The sequence below is a fragment of the Rattus norvegicus genome, chromosome 1 (genome assembly GCF_021556685.1).
Source record: "Rattus norvegicus strain SHRSP/BbbUtx chromosome 1, alternate assembly SHRSP_T2T, whole genome shotgun sequence".
Classification (NCBI taxonomy): Eukaryota; Metazoa; Chordata; class Mammalia; order Rodentia; family Muridae; genus Rattus; species Rattus norvegicus.
This window is the reverse complement of record NC_141534.1, coordinates 234854465-234869445: the sequence shown is the minus strand read 5'-3', so window position 1 is coordinate 234869445 and position 14981 is coordinate 234854465. Positions and strand designations below refer to the sequence as shown.

The following is a 14981-nucleotide window of genomic DNA, read 5'->3' as shown; positions in this document are numbered from 1 at the left end:
TATTTATATGCATGTTTAGAGGGAGAGCATCCTGCAGAGTTCAGAAAAGGGCATTGGGTCCCTTAGAGCTGGAGTTGCAGACAGTTGCGTGTGATCTGACTTGGGTGCAGGGAACTGAACTCCAGTCCATTCTGTGAGCTTTCTGGAAAGATTGCAGTCAATCATCTCTTTGTAAAAAGTGATGAAAGTTTTCCTTTCAGGCTTGCAAACTTTCTGGGCTTGACTTTCAACTTCTGTGGTAGTAAGAAGGTGGGAAATAAGTATTACAACAACTCAACCTTCATATGATAAGCACTTTAATTAATTACAACATAATTTAAACGAACAGTGTGTCAATATAAGTGCATTAAATATCTAGGAAAATCATCTTGTTGGAGCCTATTAAATACTTAAAAGCAGTCTACTCTGGGAATACCTGAGAGCCAAATCTTAAAGCCTCATCCCATGAAAGCCAATGCTGATGTTTCATAGCTCTGTGTTTAAAGTTCTCTTGGCATTTATTTTGTTTGTTTGTTTTGTGGCTCCTCAAGATGCAACAGAGCCGTTATGAGGCAATAGTAACAATACTGACAAGAGTATTAAACAGATGCTAGAATAATCACTACAAATAATCTAAGGGTAAAGGGGTTATCATTGTTCCCTATTCTCTCAGAAAATGAGCTTGCCCATTGGGACTTAGAGAAGAGAGATTATTATCATGATTCTGCCCTGTTGGCAATCATAGCCCTTCCCTTCTTGACTTTGACTTTATATTGCACAAACAAAATATTCCTGTAGTGTGCAGTATATTTATATGGTATATATGATATCAGATACTTAGATGTATATTAAGATATATATTTCTTCTCGTAGAATATAAAACGTGTTAAACATCCTCTTGGTTTAATAACTAAAATTCTTAACTGGTAGGGATTTGAAAGCGAAGGCAAAGCTGCTCTCCTTCTAGCCCTGCTTCTCCACTGTGATTAGTTTCCTCTTTCTATCTCATTTTCCTAGATCAAGAAGCTTGGTTGTCAACAAGTGACTAATACAAATTGAGGCATAAACCACAAACGGGGAAAATGAAGTGTGATTCCTGCCTCTCTGAGGTGGCTCACTTCTGCTTCCATTCTCTCTTCAGACAGTAGCCATGGAAGTGCCCTGCTGTGTAATTTTATCTTCTGAAGTAAGGGATTGCAGACCTGTGTCCATGGCCTTCTTGGTACTCTGGAAAGCGTGTGTGCTTCCCTCTACTTAGTTGAACAAATCAGTTGGTGGAGTGGGAAAGTTCTGACATCTCTTGGCGTAGATGATCAAGGTATATACACAATGATCGTTTACGGAGTACTGCTGTGCCCAGAAGTAATGTCCAGTTTCTGTGCAGGTCTTGGCCCTCTTAAGATGGGTTGTTGTCCTGTCTTAGTTCCTGAAATCAATAGCCTGCCTTTCCCTCTCCCTCTCTCTTTATGGTGTGTGTGTGTGTGTGTGTGTGTGTGTGTGTGTGTGTGTCTGTCTGTCTGTCTGCCTGCCTGTCTGTCTGTCTGTCTGTCTGTGTGTATGATATCCAGCCAGAGCTGGGAAGACAAAAGGAAGTATGATATGGGTCTAGGAGTGAGTAACCTCTTAAAGTAAGAAGGGATAATATAAAGGCAGAAAAGATGGACAAAAAAGTAGGAGTTGCTTAAGGTTTCTTTAAAAAAAGGGGGGGGGTCGGTTTGCCCCGTCCCACACAGAACTGGCCAACAGCCCAAGTTCTAACTAACTTCCCAAAGATCCCCGACTGCCACCATTACAATGGCCATCTTTTTGGGCCCCTTAGTGCCCAGGTCTCTCTGTAACCGAATGCAGAGTGTTTTGTGAAAATGGAAGTCTGAGGGAGTAACGCTTGGCTTTGGCTCTCACCTGCCTACACACCCGTGGAAAAGAGTTGATCGTAAGAGAAGAGTTAAAATAAGAAGAGTAACTGGTGGCACTACCTGGAGACAGGTCCATGAGGCCACCAACAAGCATGCAGATTAGCAGAGGACTGAGCAGGGGGTGGGCTGGGTCTTTGTCCTCTTGAAATGTACCCAGACAGTGCTGGTGCCCTCCATGGCCAAGGACAATGTGGGACAGAGTGCTCTGGGTGTGAGCTTAGGATGAAAAGTCCTGGCCTCTAGGGCTTGCTTTTCCATGATGGTGGTCCGTGGCTCAAGATAACCTGCTTTGGGTTACAATTACATCATAGGTAAGTCAAAAATAACTTAGTGGAGTGCCTGAATTACAAGGGGGACTCACAAAGGCCAGCTTGCTAAGAGAATGCTAAAGGGCTCTTTGTGACGTTCACTCCCACCACCCCACCTCATCCCAACCACAAATAGATTGAAATGGAGTTCTGACAAGAAAACTACTGCCCTAATGAAAAAGTCCAGCTAAAGGTACGAGGTTGATGCCTACTGCTGGGAAACTCATGTGAGAGGACTTTTAAAAACATGACATGAGACTCAACAAACCGGTACACAGACACTTCGACCATGTCTGTTTTTCTGTCACTTCAACCATATGAGTCCTGCATACCCATCCCACCCACTTCAGGATTTTTTATTACTATCAAAAAGACCCCACTGCCCATCTGAATCCCTTGCACAATGCAATCCTGTGTATCTGTGTTATCCGAAACATGAATTGTTTGCCTATAAATGAAGTTCTCCTAATGGACTACTTAAAAAATAAACAACAAAAGATTTATAAATTTTATTAGAGGAAATAAAGAACTTTATTTTGTGGATGATAATAAATAGCTACATTTTTTTTATCCTGGGAGAATTTACAGTTTCCACAATAAAACCAGTCTTTTTCCGGAGCTTCCAGCGGGAGTCTTTTGCAAGCGCAGTTTAGCGTCAATTAGCATGAAGTAATTGAGCATGGTTATTAAGTGTGTGACCATGAAAAAGTGAAACTATGAAGTTAACAGCAAATATGCAAAAATCACACACTAATGATTAAGAAAATGGAGGACTCAAACAGCAAGTTTGAAAAAAATTAATGTTGCTGATGCTGGTATTGGTAAGAATAGGACAATAAGGAACACGCTTATATTCTATTGGGAAGTTGTGTGAGTTGAAATCTCTTCTAGGAGGATCTTGGCAGACCCTTCCAAAAGTGTAAATGCTCACCTCCTTTAACTCAGGAATTCTCTGGACTCTCTGCTGCAAGATATTCAGAACACTGCTTCAGGAGTGGATGGACAAATGTCTATCACATTTTTTTAGATATTATACTTTACGTAAAAGGGAGGGTTAAGCTAGTTGAGCGGTTGTAGCTCATGCCTGTCATCTTAGCTACTTGGGAGACTGAGGCAGGAGAACCACAAGTTCCAAGCCAGCCTGGGCAACAGCCTGAGTAGTAAAAACCAGGGGTGTAGCTTAGAGGTGGGGCACTTGCTTAGCATGCACAAGCCTCTGGGTTCAGTCCCCCGGGAGTGGAGGAGGCCTGTTTCATTAGAAAGGAAAAGCATATTAAACAAGCAGTCCTCATTAACAACAACAACAGAAAAAGCTGCACTCCTATAAATAAGACAGCGCTGGTGAGTTACGCACATTCATTCAATTGTCCTTACTGAGCTCACCAACAGTTGCAAATGAAACTCTCTGTAGTGTGGCATTTTGAATTCTACTCCATTAGTCTTTTAGAAATGTCACGGTTTAAGCTAAAGACACTCATCATAAATATGGCATTAGAGAGAGGGAGAGAGAAAGAATGATTACAAGAACAATAATCTATCAATGGGAGAGCAGTGGAACCGACTGTGCCACATACAAGCTGTGAAAAAAATCTATCTAACCGCTGACACGTGTCAGTCAGATTGGTAATGCTGTGACTAAGTACCTATCAGAAGCAATCTAAGGGAGGAGAGATGTGTTTTGTTTTTATTGATTTCAGAGTCCCAGTCTATCATGGACAGAAAACAGCGGAGACGCTCAGTCCCTGGCACCAGGAGCAGATATGACAGCTTTTTCCACACGGGGACAGGCCAAAGCTGGAGCCAGCCAGTCATGAGGCTCACTTCCTAAAGGATCCACAGAGCCATAAGCTGGGAAATACATCTAAAAACCCAAGCCTTTGGGAACATTCCAGATTTGAAGCATGGCACATAAAAGGTGTATAGTTGGACACAAACCCTAAATAGTAGGATCCCACTTTTTATTAATTTGCATTTTGCGATGCCATGTCCACACACGTAATAAGCATATGTTCATCTCCGGTGTGCACATGTATGTATTTTCATTGTATTAAGAGAAATACCTCAGATACACACTAAACAGTTGAGGAGAGTTAACCTTGACACGCCAAGAGGGGAAATGGGAACGTTTGTGTTTTACCGTCTGTAATTCAGGATTGCTCAACTTTTCCTTAATGAACACGAGCCACGGTTGTTTTTCTGCTTCAGAACATTGTGAATCAAGTAAAGGACGTTGGCACGTAGGGTCACAGGTAATAGCACTTGGAACGTGGGTTGTATTATGTGTGAATGAGAGGATGTCACTTCCCTGCTAATTTCTCTCTCAGTAACAGAACAGAGGTCATCCTTCCCTCTGCCGGATTATCGGCTTTGGGGTAACAGGGTTGTAAGGACCGTCCATGTGTCTGTGGGATGTTGAGCACGCCACTGGCCTCTAACCAACAGATGGCAGAAACTCTGATTCAAACCATCAAAATCATCTCAATAATCTTCCAGGTGTCACCGTGGGGGCAAAGTGACCCCTCACTAACAACAGACAGTAAATGAGGAAGAGTAGATACTGAAAGTGAGTAGCAACATCTGTAAGAAAAGTTTGTAACATCTGCCCCCAGTAGAGCTTAGTGCTTATGTACTGTTTTTGCTTTAAAGCTCGAGCTCCCTTTTCAGAAAACGTAACATTCTAAACTTTTGTGGGATTTAATTTTGGTCGGTTTTAGAAAATTGGGGGAAAAATATCAATCCTTATTTTTTTCCCTATTGAATCTAAATTTGTGTTTACATCAAATAAATACTGTTTCAGGGTTGGGGATTTAGCTCAGCGGTAGAGCGCTTGCCTAGCAAGCGCAAGGCCCTGAGTTCAGTTCCCAGCTCCGAAAAAAAAAATAAATAAATAAATACTGTTTCTATTTGAATACGTGAACACATGTGATTTTCTTCCCCAGTGTGTAGGAATAATATTAAGAATATATTGTGCCATATTTATGATGAATGTCTTCATTTAAACTGTAACATTTGTAAAAGACCAGTATAGTAGCATTCATAGTGGCTTGCTGTCCTAAATCATGAGTTCCGTTCGCAATTGTTGGCATTTCTCCTTAAGGCCAATTGAGTGTGCCTAATTCACCACTGCTGAGTGACACATACCGTAAGAGTTCAGCCCTCTTCCCTTAATGAGGAGTGTTTGTGTAACACACTTTCCTTTCCATGAAGTACGCCTCTCTGACAGGATTACCAAGGAAGTAGAGCTGAGTTAAAGGAAACCATGCAATATCTTTTCTTTGTTCTACCTTTATCAACATTTGATGAAGCAGTCCTTCCGTCAAATTCTGGAATCCTCTTCAAAAGCTTCTCAGGGGAAAGGGAAAATTAAATAGAAAGTGTGTTTGCCTTGGGCTTCTTCCAAGATTGTTTTGTACCCACTGTGTCAGAATGACCTTATCCCAAGGCACCACGCAGAATGCAAGCCCAGAAAGAGGCCTCATTAAAACAGAGCTACAATATTCTTATTTTGAAAAAGGTAGATGGCTGCAAAAAGTCATATCAGAAATGTAATTGCCTGCCATGGAAGCAATAGAGCACAAGGAAATCATGCATGGAGCTGACGGTGACAGAATGAGCCTGCCCTTTCTAGCTGTGGTCATGAACAGAGACATTGCGGAGGGGCCGGTGGGAGGCCAGTGGGAGAACAGCACCTGGGGGTGGGGGATAGAGTATTATAAAGCAAATGGAGAAAGAGAAGAATAGAAACCTGGCTTCCATGGATGTGGAGACCAGGAAGCACCAAGCAGTTGTGAATGATTTAGTCTGGCCTTGGTTGCCAAGGGACAGGAGCATCTCTGGCTGGTGACCAGCATAACAAACTGTCTAGAATTTATACCTTCTCTTTGAGAATGCAGGTGGAGCTTAGAAGCAGCTGCAAAAATAAATAAATAAATAAATAAATAAATAAATAATAAAAAATACTAGCAAGGAGAGATGTGATGTGTTTTTTTCCTAAATATGAGAATTTAGTAGCCATGTATAGGGACTAATTACAGATCTTGTGAGAGCACCCAGCAATGCATATGTCTGAGACATCTTACAACTGAGCTCCTCACAGGGGGCCTTCCTGTCTCTCCTCCTTCCAACATCCAACAGAAAAGAGAGGAAAAGCCCCTCCCTCTCGTCCTGTAGATGCCTATGGGTACCCAGCAAGCTGGAGGAGGGATGGATGCCACTGAAAGCATCCCCAAATCTGTCCGCTAGATACAGCAGAACACGTGTTGGTATGAGGCCATTTTTACAGCTCTGTGCCCAGGTATGAACAGGACCAGTTGTATTCTGAGTCAACATATACAGGTTCTAGCCCTGCTGTAGATTTCACTTGAGCAAAAAGGTAGATCCCACCACTGAATACATTTAGAGAAACAGTGGAAGATACAGCTGAGCCATTTGTGTTATTTCCCAACAATCTAATGGTTACATGGGTTTATAGCATTTCAAACCTTAAGAGAAGAGAAAGGAATCCCAGGTCCACCCCATGCACACCCCAGTACAGAGATAATGTCCATCTGGGTATCTTTTGTCTGAGTTTTCTCTGTGGGTGCACGCACATGCTTCTCCAAATTGCATTAGGTTTGGTTTGCATGCTCCTCCTTAGAACGTTTGATTTTTCCATTTACAGAACAGTTTTTGTGGGGATGGTTTAACTACATCAAGTCACTTTGTCCGCATAGTCTTCATTCAGATTGGAGTTTACATGGGAGTTAATTTGAATTACCAGACTCCCTAGTTGTTGCTAATTTGAGGGCCTTCTCTGCTGCTCCCTGATTGGGTTACCCCCTCCTGACCCTTGGTTTTCAGTACCACCCGTGCAACCAATCTTTAATTCTAATACCAGGCCAAGCTTTCAGTCTGAACTCCTGACCTGCATATCACCTCAAACAGCGTTCTTCATCTTCCCTCAAAGTGCATTCCATTTTCACTCCGCCTTCTCCTGGTCAGTAAAAGTGACCTCACTTCTCAGAACAAACCCAGAAAAGTGTCCTGAAGCATAGGTGCTTTTTTCTTCCTTATTTCTAGCTCGTAGCAAGTCCTGTCTGTCTGTCTGTTGCCTGCCTATCTTCAAAAATCTGTCTCACATTCGATTCTTCCATCCATCTTGTTCATTAGACTTCTCTAGGCCATTACCTTCTCCATATGAACCACGAAAGCACATCCTAATCACTTTCCCTCCTACCATCCCTCCAATCTGTCGTCTGCACAGCCTCCGGTGATCCTTTTCAAATTGGACACCACTTCCCCACATAAAATCCTTCACTGGTTTTTGCCATCTGCTGACCAACACAACTGAAACCCATCAAACCCTAAGGATGCCTTTCGGGGGACCAGATCTACATCTGTCCGGTCTTTCCAGTCCCCGATGCCAACTCTATCTGTTGCCCATGGCGGTTTGCTTCCAAGTCTCTACAACTGTTTCTTCTAATCCTGAAAATGAGCTTCTTTGCTCCCCTAATGGGACCTTTTCCTACCATGTGAAAGTCCTTAATGCCACTTTGTTAAGGACACAGATTCAGTTTAGGCCACTTCCCTGACTTGTAGAGAATTAATCACCTGACACACAGTAAACATACGGCCAGTCTCTATCCAGCTATCCAGCTCGTTGTCACCTCTCAAGCCTCAGCCTAAAACACTCTCTGGGTCGGCTTCTGTGGATGCCAAGTGGGTCTCCAGCCCCCTAATCTCAGTAATGTCACAATGATCTTCCTGCTGTTGACTACTGTGTGTTGTTGTGGACATACCTTTGTTGAATGTGTCTTCCCCCAGCCCCAGATCACAAATTCCCATGAGAGCAAGAGCCATGACTCTTCGATTCGTGCTGCATAATTGATGCCTAGCATAATCTTGGGGGCTCTTAGATCGTGATTAACTGACATGGTAAGAGCAACTTTCCTCTGCCTAGGACAATGCTGGGGAAATGCCAGGGCAGGGCCTGAGATAGAGCAGTGTATGTAGTACATAGAATAGTAGAGTCTCAGAATGTCCACATTCTCGATCCTGCAGCATCTCACCACCTCGGTCCCACATTCCTATAACCAGTGATCTGAGATCTGTCCCATTTTCTTCCCTTACTTTTCTCCTTGAGACAAATGGGAATACTGGGCCTTGCTTCTTGAGCACAGCTGCAGGGACAGGAGAGAGACCAAGAGCTAGACTTAAACCACCATATTGAGGAACAGTAGAAGAAATCTCCCTGCCTCAACTCAGATGGCCATCTTGCCACAGAGACATGCTCCATAGCTGCTTTCTTCTATGGCCTGGGAAAGAAGAGACCTTGTCAACAAACATCTCTGATTTAGAGTTAGACTCCCTAGATATCCTTACTCAAGGACAAACTTTCACATAATGTGTGTAGATATCAAGAAGCAGAATGGAGGGGATCAGATGGCAAGATGGCTTCCAGCGATTACAGCTGTCTGAGGTTTGGACTTGCTCCTAGAGTGAGGATGCTGCAGGCTCTTTCAGAGGTTTCAAGTAAAGTAATAGCACGAATACTTTTGTACTTTTGAAGCAAATCTCTCTAGCAACATGTATCCAAGCTGTAATCCCATAATTAGTTCAGCGAGCCTGAGGGGAGAAACTGCTGTTGCCATGAACTGTTTCAATACTTCCTTTCAAAGCCAGTGACATCAGATGGCCTATTAAGTGATCCGATTTCATAGGCCATGCTTTATAGGAAGCAGTTTCCTGTAACCGGTGTAAGGTCCTTGGACCCTCACTGTAGTTGGGGTCATTGCTTTCCTTATGGTGGAACTCCGTAGGCACTTCGCCTTACTGCCAAAAGATGCACATTCCTCCCTTCTTCAAGCGCTTCTCAGCATCTGCCAGCTCCATCTTCTGCAGAGAAACGTCACATGTTAAGCCAGTGTGTAATCTCATGTTCAACAAATGATTAGAACATTGAGCTGGGAGCCTTCTAGAAGATCATGTAGTCCATGCCGTGGGATCTAGAGCAAGTTAATTCCCAGATCCAGTTTGAACTATGCAATGGACATTAGGAACGCCTGGCCATCTGACAGCTCTGGTGATGGGGTACAATCGTTAAAAGATGGTGCTTTGAGGGCTGGCGGTGTAGCTCAGTGGTAGAGCACTTGCCTAACATGAGCGGGACACTGTGTCTAGTCCCCACCTCTACAGACAGAGCTTCAGAAGCTGCAGGGTATCACACACATGCAGGCCGACATCCACTTTCCACAGCATTAATGTCATACCTGAACAGGCTATGGAAATAAATGAGTGATTTGCCTTTGTGATGTTTTGCAGCTCTGTCTTTCTCTAAGTATTGCATGCTTGGTATCCAGGCAACATACTGCCTCCATTTATCCCTGTGAGGTCCAAAATTAAAAATAGATCGTGTTGCCATGTATGAGTCTAAGCCCATATTAAGCCTCTACTAAAGGAGCCAAAGGTTTCCCCTGGAGTTGGTAGGGGGAACGGTCATGTTCCTGTACTTTGGGGACACAGCATGCAGAGCCTGGTGGTAAAAACTTAAGTAGCCTGGAATGCATGAAAGCTGTTAGCTCACTGAAGTCTTGCTGCTGCTATCTCAAAGAAAGGAAGGAGCCCTGAGACTTCCTAATTGGGGGGTGGGGGGGAATGGCTGGTTATAGGAGAGCTGCCACCAACATTTCATGCAGAATATTCTTGGTTATCATTATGACTTTCTGATCTGATGGCCATGCGCACACCAGGCGAGGTTTCAAAGGGATTTCAGCTTTACAGCACATCTTGCTGAACATGAAGCAGAGCCTAATGCCCAATGGGAAAATGGCATATGGTGGGACCTTTTCTGCTGGTGGCCTAAGAAGTATATGTCACTGTGGATGCAAGCATGGATCTCCTCGAAGCGGGCAGGATGCTATATTATACCCAAATGCACCCATGTGAAAGCATTTCAGTTTTGCCCAAAGATTAGGAACAGGAAGCATGTGGGGCCCTGTCTTCCGAGGCAGTCAGACACCATTTCATATTACTAATGGCCCATGTTACCAGCAATGGTAACGATGTGGTTTCCCAAGAGGTGTGTGTGAGCCTTTGTTTGGCTTGCCCGTGGTTGGGTGTGATTAGCAGCTAATTAAATATTTTTATCTTATTTCATCCAAAGGAATGGCTCCTTTGGTGCTCCTTCCCTGGCTGAGGTCAAACATCTAGACTTAATAGAGAACTTCCAATGTTGATTCTTGGGTTGTTTTGAAAAAAACAGATATGAAAGCAGCCAGCACCTGGCGGATAGACTCTGTCACACACCTGCAGAGACTTGGGGAAGTCAGCTAACCGTGCTGAGCCCTAAGTGTACAGGCACAGAGGGAGTCATTGCCCATGGCCACCAAGCTCAGCTGCTCAGTTAAGGGCATTAAGAAACTCAGCATTTAGAGACCACAGAGTATGGTCGTGTAGGCGAAATGCCTACGGAGACCCACCATAAGCAACGACCCAAACTACACTAAGGGTTCAAGGACCTTACACCGATTACAGGAAACTGCTTCCTATAAAGCATGGCCTATGAAATCGGATCGCTTAATAGGCCATCTGATGTCACTGGCTTAAGTCCTAGATCTGCCTCCTCTCCTTCTAGGAAGCTGCTAAACGCACCCGAGTCCATGAAATGGAGGTTGTAGCACAGGATGGAAAACCTTTACCCAAAATTCTTGGGACATGTTTTGGATATAAGATTTGGGAATGTTTGCATGTACATAATGAGGGAGCTTGTGCACAGAAGCCAAGACGGAGCATAAATGTATTATGTCATTGGTTCCCTATACGCTTAGCCTAAAGACAATGCCATGCCGTGTTTCTAAGCATCTTAGTCAGGTGGTAGACTCTCTCTTAACCTTTGACAATGAGTAAACTGCTGTGCTGTCATGCTCCAGGTCTTGTTTGGTAGTGACCCTCACGGGAATTTGGGTGCTGGATCTTCCACTTGTGGCAATCGTCAGTACCCAGAGTCTCTGAGATGCTGGAAAACAGCTATGTTCACCATACCACAGATGCACACTGTTGATAACACTGTTGATTGTTCCCAATGGGAGAGCATTTTGGATTTCAAACTTCTATGTTGGAGCTGCTTACCCAGTGTCACTTACCTCCCAGGGTTCCTGTGAGAGTAAAAGAATCAGCATCAGTCAAGGGCATTGAGAACCTCGGAAGCACTGTGGAAGTGTGTGCTGCGTGCTATGGTTACATCAGTGAAATTATCATCATCCCTGCTGTCAAGGGCCTGGCACAAATGAGCCGCTCAAAAACGATTAACTTGGGGCTGGGGATTTAGCTCAGTGGTAGAGCGCTTACCTAGGAAGCGCAAGGCCCTGGGTTCGGTCCCCAGCTCCGAAAAAAAGAACCAAAAAAAAAAAAAAAACGATTAACTTATTCCTATTTATCACTGTGCTATTATTTCTCTCCCCCAAGCACTTGATTTTTAAGAAGCATGAAAAGAAATTGATATGATTACAATTTCCTTTTTTTTTTTTTTGTCTTGTTCTACTTATTTAATTAAACTCGTCAGTGGGATCCTCATTCCTTCAAGAACTCAAAACTTAACCACATACCATAGGAGAAAAGTTGTTAGTTTTGGTGTTCCTTCGAGCAAGAGGACATTATTTTACCCTATTCCTTAAGTTGCGCTTCACAAATTCTAGGGATATAATGCACCATCCAGGTCAGAAGCCTTTCCGGTGACTCCACCCACCACCAAGGTCTGAGGGTTCAGACCAAGGTTACAGACTGCTGACAGCTGAAACTGCCTTCTGTTCTCAGGGTGGGGACAGCAAGGGACATGGTACTCTTTCTGCTGACAGACTTGTACACTGTGATAAAATAGTGCTCTCAGGGCTCTGGAAAATAGCATCAAGGCTGGGCACGGAATGCAAAATGCACTGAGGCCTGCGATCTGTGTCAGGATCAGACAGAACATTCTAGGGTGCTGGTTCCTCTGAAAAGTGTTGATCTTAATGACACACTGCCCTGACTGACAAGTAGGAGAAGAAATGGCTTTTGAATCTTTGTACAGGGTTAAAATTAAAGAAATCCATCTGTGCCTTCGGAATTCAGGGCTACCGGTACGAAAGGTCATCGCTGACAACTAGTGGCATCACAGAATGCAGGGAAGGAATATTAAAATAACAAAGATTTTTTTCAGGCTCTAGTGCACTTAAGTCTCAATGTTTTGTATCTTGCTTCCTATGGTCTTAAGTCAAAGGGTATGTATGAAAAGAAAACCATCAAGACATTTTCCTGTGCTCTGCATGGTCCAACATGTGGATGATTGGTCTCAGATGAAGGATGACAGATGTTCAAGTGGGGCAAGCAAAATGTCTATATGATGATTTGAGGAATTGCTCTTACTCAGATATGGAAACTTCTGAACAGTACTGGTTGAGTGTGGCTGCTTCAGGCAAAATCAACAAGAGTTAATGGGGATGTTCACCCTGTGTTAAATGTCTGTTTGGTCTGTTTGGGAGTTCAGTCTTGGGTGACTGAAGATGACAGGGCCTTAGGAAAAGAACCAGATATTGGTTGGATAGGATGGATAGGTTCTGCAAAAGTGTCATTTGTGCATGGTGGTGGAATAGCATCCAAACAGACGGAGAAGACCCGAGAGTCATAGGCATAGAGATGAGAATAGAAGAGTTAATACTAGACTGTTACCATAGTGACAACGGCAAAGGAGTCTGGGTCATGAATCAAACTTGTAGGGAATTCTTCAGTTACAGAAGATAAACTATGAGAAATCAGTGGACAAGTGACAGAACAGACCATCACGAAAGCTGGAAGTGGTTCTTCCTCATACAATCAAAAATATTTAAAAAGAGATATTCTTTGATATTTAAAAAATAAAGAAGTGAAAAATAATAGAGAAGAGAGGAAGTTGGGGGTTAGTGTTGGGTTTATAAAATATTGCCTGGGGGAAAAGAAAGTGTTTCCTTTTGAATGTACTGGATAACTTTTATTCCACTTATTTTCGTCAGAGTTTCTCCACCTTGAAAGCATTGATGTTTGGGGATACCTGGCTCTTTGCTGTAGAGAGCTTTTCAGAGCAGAGCAGGATGCTTAGAGCCACTTGATGCTTGTAGCACCCACAACCCGCCAGTTATGATAACAGCAACAAAAAAAACAACCAAACAAAAAAACAACCAACCAAACAAAAAACCCCTGCAGACATTATCAGTGCCTGGTAAAGAATCACGTATTCATCTTTGTTGTTTTCTGTGGTGGTGTGTGGTTCTGCATTAGCACTGCCAAACATGAAATCATGCCAGCCTTTTAGAACAGTGTACCAATGTGTTGGGGAAACCGCTCAGTAGAGTACCTACAGCACAGGGACCTAAGTTCAGATCCTAGGACCCAATGAAATGCCAGACTCAGGACAACCGGCTCTGGGCAGCTAGTGGCCGGCCAGAGGACTCCTAGAGCCAAGTCAGTGAACTTCCCAGGTCAGTGTCTCGAAACATAAGGTGAATAGCAACCAAAGAAGACATCCAGGGTCAACCTCTGACCTCCACATGCATATGTGCATGCACATAGGCACATACACACACACACACACACACACACACACACACATACACACACACACACATACACACACACACACACATACACACACACACACAGATGGGGGAGGGGATGCACACAAAACGATGTATTCTATGGCCAGCGAGATATGTCTGAGGCACAAACCTGATGGCCTGAATTCAATGCCTAAGACCCATGTATTAAAAATATTCAGATATAGAAACTGGTAACTATAGGCCTATCACTGCTCTGGCAAGTTGGGAGGCAGAGGCAGGAGGTTTAACCAGAAAGTTGTCTCTGGCCTCCACACAGGCCACCACATGCACACATATGTATGTGCATACATAGATACACACAAATGAATATATGGAATCTATTCTAACTTTGATTTCATTTGTTTTGTTTTATTGTTGTTATTTTGAGAAGGGTCTATCTAGCCCCAGCTGTCATTCATGGAACATGGTGTGTGTGTGTGTGTGTGTGTGTGTGTGTGTGTGTGTGTGTGTGTGTAAGAACCTGGGTTTGATTTCCAAGAGTACACATACAACAACACAAAAGCAACCAATAAACAATCAAAGAAAACCACTCTATTAACATGTACCCACATGCACAGATGTATGTGTGTATACATTAATTCCCTAATTTAACAGCATCTCAGTTTCATTATTAAGATATTAAAACACTAGTAAATTTAAAAATATCAGTGTTACTAGGCAGTGTGGCATATGCCTTTAATCCCAACACTTGGGAGGCAGAGGCAGGTTGATCTCTGTGAGTTCAAGACCAGCCTGGTCTACAGAGCAAGTTCTGGGACATCCAGGACTACAAAAAATCCCTGTCTTGAAAAACACTTGTCCTTATGATGCATCCTTTATCACACATCAGTACTATATCTTTTTTCAAAGATCAATAAAGAAAATTTTAATAATAGATCATTGCCAATGGCAGTAGGCAATTTTCAAAAATAAATTTTGAGTGAACACCAAAAACTCCAGTAATTTTGTCTTGCTCTATCAGTTCTTATGGACAGAAAATATTCTTACTCATCCATAAGTAAGTTGCAGGGAAAAAAATTAGAGTTTTCTTTTTTTTAAATAAATTCAACTAGAATAAAATAAAATAAATTCTTTGGGTAGAAACTATAATGCTCTTATTGAAAGTGTTCCATGATGTTTGCAAGTTCTTAGTAAAATAAAGATAAGAAGTACAACCTCTTACACTTAGGTACATT

At 43.0% G+C, this 14981-nt stretch overlaps 1 protein-coding gene across 5 annotated transcripts in view; it reads left to right on the top strand.

Moving 5' to 3' along the window:
- Positions 1-14981, top strand: part of Pip5k1b (phosphatidylinositol-4-phosphate 5-kinase type 1 beta) — a 283946-nt gene that overhangs the window by 142729 nt on the left and 126236 nt on the right. The gene's annotated exons all lie outside the window — the stretch shown is intronic.